Raw genomic sequence first — 6,054 nt, 5'->3', positions numbered from 1 at the left:
TGTTTGTGATGTTACGGTATATCGATAATTTTTACTTTTGGACCTTCTAATGACAACTGAATGAAACACTATTTTCGTGCGATACGCGTTTCGCTTATACAAGGCATCTTCAGTGGCAGATTCTGTGGATGATGTTCTACGTGTTGTGTTTTTGTTCAATTTTTAACACTCTTCTTCTTTCTTTCAGGAGTGCTAGTCCTGCAGGGTTCGCAGGAGAGCTTCTGTAAAGTTTGGAAGGTAGGAGGCGAGGTACTGGCAGAAGTAAAGCTGTGAGGACGGGGCGTGAGTTGTGCTTGGGTAGCTCAGTTGGTAGAGCACTTGCCCGCAAAAGGCAAAGGTCCCGAGTTCGAGTCTCGGTCCGGCACACAGTTTTAATCCGCCAGGAAGTTTCACTCTTCTTCTTCTTATAATTGCCGTTTGAGTGTTTTCCAGACTTGACAGCACTATGAACTGAACACTTCTTTAGATGCTATGTTTTAGTGCTTGAACACAACCCAAAGCATAGCATCAAAACAAGTGTTCAGTTCCTAGTGCTGTGCAGTCTGGAAAATAAAACCTCAAATGGCAATTATAAAAAGAAGAACAGCTCCAAAAATGGCACAAAAACACAACATGTAGAACATCATCCATAGAACCTGCCGCTGAAGACGCCTTGTAAAGAATAAAGACGAAACGCGTATGGCAAGAAAATTGTTTCATTCGATTGTAATTAGATAGTCCAAAAGCAAAACTTATTAACATACCATAGTATGCTACACACACACATTTCATTGCAATACTTAAAAAATCATTAAGTAGTTAAATATCATGTCAATGTTAGAAAATTAACCTGATGTGTAATTAATATATTTTTTTGTAAATGTTAGTTTATAATTTATCACCTTGCAGCCCAATGTACTCTGTGCATTTAAGTTTGTTGACAACCAAAACCTGTTGCTATAAGAGTCTGTTATATAAATATAGAACGTATCATAATTAATGGTGTAAACACGTAAAGTTGAAAGTACACAATACTAGAAGCAAAACGTCTCAGTAAACATAGGGTCGAAAATGCACACTTTAAGAGCAACGAGCAATTTTTCATCTTCGATACTGCGAAGCAAATCTCTTCTACTGCAAGCTCTTTGCTTTCCACATTTTGGGAAGTAGTAGTATGGACCAAAATAAGAAAAAAATGTCCAGTAAACGTTTGCATACCTTAAAAGTTAAGAGCAATTGTTTATTAGAAGAGTTGGGTTTCCAAGTAGTGAAGATGAGCACGTGGTCATAGCTCTTAAGGTATGCATTTTGGAGCACATGTTTACTGGATATTTTTTCTTGTATTGGCCCATACTACTACCTCCAAAAAAGTGGAAAATAAAGAACTTGCAGTAGAAGAGATTTGCTTCACAGTATCGAAGATGAAGAATTGCTCGTAGCTATTAAGGTATGCATTTTCGACTCTTTGTTCCCCGAGACTTTTTTCCTTCTAGCATCATGTACTTTCAACTGTCTGCATTTACGCCATTAATTATGATACACCATGTATATATATGAAGCAGATTGTGTATGTTTATGTTTGGGATCTCCTCCCAAACTTCTGGATCGATTTCAACCAGGCCTAACGAGTATTAGCACTGTGGGGTATATAACCTCGCATTTCCATTAGGAGCAGAGGTACAGGCAAAAACTTTTTTTCCAACCCCTGGTGTACAGGCTGCCCTGTGCAGCAGGTGTGTTGTCTGGGAGCAGTATCAGTGTGCCAAATCAACCTGCTTTGCAGCGCAGCCTATATGTCTGGGGCAAGAAACCGTTTTCTGGCCTCAAACATGTAGGCTGCCTTGCATGAAAGGCATCTCTTGGCAGTAGTATTGGCCTATTATATTGAATTGTATTGGAGTGACCACATGTGCCAATGAGCATGGCTGGGGATGGGTTGAGATATATAGAGCTGGACAGAGTGAATGGGAGGAGGAAATTGACAGAGAGAGGGGAGGGGATGCTAAACACTGGTGGAAGATGTAGAGAGGAAGTGGACAGGTGGCAAGGGGGACGCAGAGGTGGAGAGGGCGCAAGGAGCATAAGGTCAAAGGGGACGGGAGGAGTGTATTGTGGAAAGGGTGAGGGAGGAAGATATTGTCAGAGAGAGTGGGAGGAGGAGATGAGTAGCTGTAGAGATTGGGGAGGATTACTTAGACAGGTAGAAGTGGAGGTTGATGTGACAAACAGTCGGAGGGAGGAAGAGGTGTGTTCAGTGAACATATTCAGTCTTACACATATGATGACAAATACTTGGGATAAAGGCTAATACAACGATAAAATAAAATTATTAAATAAAGGTTGCACTTCCTCTGGAAAAAAAACAACTTTGTGATCACCTCTTATATATATTTACTGCTTTTGACTCTATCCGAAACTTGCAACAACACGAAATACGTAAGCGGATGAACTGGTTTGTTTGAGAAGTTTAAGATTATGTTTAAAAGGGTGTAATCAGTCACTGAAGAGTCACATTCAATCTGATACTCGCCTCAGTTACATTTGTGCTCTAATGGCGAATGCAGGGTGAAGCTAGCGCGCGTGTCTCGCTGCTAAGATTCGCGAATGGCGGGCGCGTGTGGCGAAATTCCTGGAGCAGAGGCGACACCTGGCAGCGGCGCGACCTGCGAGCAATTTGCATGCTAATGGCCGCCCCGACGCTGACGCTAAACCCTCCCGCCGGGCACCGACCGCGACTCAGGCCACAGCACAGCACACTACAGATCTATCGATTACGAATCTCGTACCGCAGACATGTAATGGCGGATGTACGATGTGACAAAGAAACCACAGCACACTACAGATCTATCGATTACGAATCTCGCACCGCAGACATGTAATGGCGGATGTACGATGTGACAAAGAAACCACAGCACACTACAGATCTATCGATTACGAATCTCGCACCGCAGACATGTAATGGCGGATGTACGATGTGACAAAGAAACCACAGCACACTACAGATCTATCGATTACGAATCTCGTACCGCAGACATGTAATGGCGCATGTACGAAGTGACAAAGAAACCACTGCAAGAAATCCAACAACCGTTTTATTGATGGACAGGATTCCCAACTTTGTCGAGTCAAAGACACTTCCACGCGAAATTAAAAATGAATATTGCCATTACAAATGGCTATAACTGTTTAATGGCTACTTCAATAAAATATAAAGTTGCTATTCTCTTCGTGTCTTAAATGTTTACTATCCATGTTTCACTTTCGCAAGGCTATGAAGTGTGTGATAAAAATAATGAGACTGATTCTTTATCTAACAAAGATTTTTTTTCAAACAACAGTATTGTCCCCTTCAAAGCTGTTCGCTTCGACAGATATACACCGGCGGAGTCATTTCCACAGCGCTGGAAGGCTTCTTTGGGATGTTCCAGAGAGACCCAAAATGGTATGCTCTTAAGATATTTTTCAATTTCCTGAAAAGAAAAACGTCACAGTGACCCAGGTCAAGTGAATAGGTGGGCTGTGGTACAACAGGGATGCCTTTTGAGGTCAAAAATTCCGTGATGGAAGTGGCTCTATGATGAGGGCGCCCGGCCGAAGTGGCCGAGCTGTTCTAGGCGCTTCAGTCCGGTACCGCGCGACCGCTACGGTCGCAGGTTCGAATCCTGCCTCGGGCATGGATATGTGTGATGTCCTTAGGTTATGTTAGATTTAAGTAGTTATAAGTTCAAGGGGACTGATGACCTCAGACGTTAAGTCCCATAGTGCTCAGAGCCATTTGAACAATTTGTGATGAGGGGCATTCACTTGTCTGCAGTGACCAGTGACTCTCCATTCACCCTCTTCCTGAGCCTTTAAAAGGACATATTTGTAAAACGCTTGGTTGACAGTTCGTCCTGGAGGAACAAATACATTATGCACCATACCCCGACTGTCAAAAAACCAAATCAGCATTCCAGAATGAGATTTTCACTCTGCAGCGGAGCGTGCGCTGATATGAAACTTCCTGGCAGATTAAAACTGTGTCCCCGACCGAGACTCGAACTCGGGACCTTTGCCTTTCGCGGGCAAGTGCTCTACCATCTGAGCTACCGAAGCACGACTCACGACCGGTACTCACAGCTTGCCCTCGTAAATTAAATATGTTCTAACTCGGAAACCATTCGGAATGGTGCTTGTATCCATATGAAATCTATTTCTTCAAGAGAGCTTTCGCGCCGTAACTGTGAATATTGACCATACCTCCTAGGGCAGCCTGTGTAAGAATAATGTAGCGCATGTATCAATTTTGATTATTGAGTCGGTAGAGTCGGCTAACACACATGAAAGCCGCTCCTAATTCTCCTTGCGTGGGGATCGCAGTTATTCGGCGGCTTCCACCTCCGAGAAGTGTACGATGTGGAGCTTCTGTTTCCGTGCTTGGTGGCAAGTCACACACTGTCGGTCTGCTTTCGCCCGGGGCTCGAGAATTGGCGCGGCCTTAGAGGACGCGCCGACTTTTCTCGCCCGACAGCCCGATTCTCACACTGCTCGGCTAACAGGCACAAAGCGCGCTGACACTCGTTTTGTTCGCAGAAGTTCCCAGTCCGTGGGAATCTGAAACGAACGTAACGTAACACTGGCGGGGCACCCGCCGCCTGGTGTCCTCTTTCAGGAGCAGCCTGCGCGCTGCGACATCTCGGAATTTGCCCACGCGCTCTTAACGAGTCGACGTTTCCGTTTCACAAGCTTATTCCTCCACGGAAGCGCGCTGTAGTTCATTGTGTCATGCTGCAGGCACTTTCTGCAACAGCGCTTTGTTGGCGGGGGCGTCATAGTTAACACGTGGCTGTGCTTATAGCCAGGTGAGTAGATATCTGTTTTTACAGCCACCGTTGAGGATAACGCAACACCCAGCGATAACGCGAGGAATACTGAACGCAAAATGCACTGGACGCTCGTAACGTACAGGAGGATTTTTTTAAAAAAAGAACACGTTTAAATTCTTCATTACATACAAACTATATGAAACAGAAACATATTGCGCATGTCACTGGATAGAGGAAGGTCCAAAGTACACTACTGGCCATTAAATTTGCTACACCAAGAAGAAATGCAGATAATAAACAGGTATTCATTGGACAAATATGTTATACAAGAACTGACATGTGATTACATTTTCACGCAATTTGGGTGCATAGTTCCTGAGAAATCAGTACCGAGAACAACCACCTCTGGCCATAATAACGGCCTTGATACGCCTGGGCATTGGGTCAAACAGAACGTGGATGGCGTGCACAGGTACAGCTGCCCATGCAGCTTCAACACGATATCACAGATTATCAGGAGTAGTGACTGGCGTATTGTGACGAGCCAGTTGCTCGGCCACCATTGACAAGGCGTTTTCAATTGGTGAGAGATCTGGAGAATGTGCTGGCCAGAGCAGCAGTCGAACATCTTCTGTATCCAGAAAGGCCCGCAACATGCGGTCGTGCATTATGCTGCTGAAATGTAGGGTTTCGCAGGGATCGAATGAAGGGTAGAGGCACGGGTCGTAACACATCTGAAATGTAACGTTCACTGTTCAAAGTGCCGTCAATGTGAACAAGAGGTGACAGAGACGTGTAACCAATGGTACCCCATACCATCACGCAGGGTGATACGCCAGTATGGCGATGACAAATACACGCTTCCAATGTGCGTTCACTGCGATGTCGCCATACACGGATGCGACCATCATGATCCAGTAAACAGAACCTAGATTCATCCGAAAAAATGACGTTTTGCCATTCGTGCACCCAGGTTCGTCGTTGAGTACATCATCGCAGGCGCTCCTGTCTGTGATGCAGCGTCAAGGGTAACCGCAGCCACGGTCTGCGAGCTGATAATCCATGCTGCTGCAAACGTCGTCGAACTGTTCGTGCAGATGGTTGTTATCTTGCAAACGTCCCCATCTTTTTGACTCGGGGATCGAGACGTGGCTGCACGATCCGTTACAATCATGCGGATAAGACGCCTGTCAACTCGACTGCTAGTGGTACGAGGCCGTTGGGATCCAGCACGGCGTTCCGTATTATCCTCCTGAACCCACCGATTCCA

The 6,054-nt window shown here is 45.1% G+C and overlaps 1 non-coding gene across 1 annotated transcript; it reads left to right on the top strand.

Moving 5' to 3' along the window:
• Window positions 1–290: 290 nt before the first annotated feature.
• Window positions 291–365, top strand: Trnal-caa. Its single transcript has one exon. It is a non-coding gene; the product is annotated as a tRNA-Leu (tRNA).
• Window positions 366–6,054: the final 5,689 nt, after the last annotated feature.

This window comes from Schistocerca americana, chromosome 6, assembly GCF_021461395.2.
Source record: "Schistocerca americana isolate TAMUIC-IGC-003095 chromosome 6, iqSchAmer2.1, whole genome shotgun sequence".
Lineage (NCBI taxonomy): Eukaryota > Metazoa > Arthropoda > Insecta > Orthoptera > Acrididae > Schistocerca > Schistocerca americana.
Note: the sequence above shows the minus strand (reverse complement) of the source record. Positions and strands in the feature narration are given on the sequence as shown.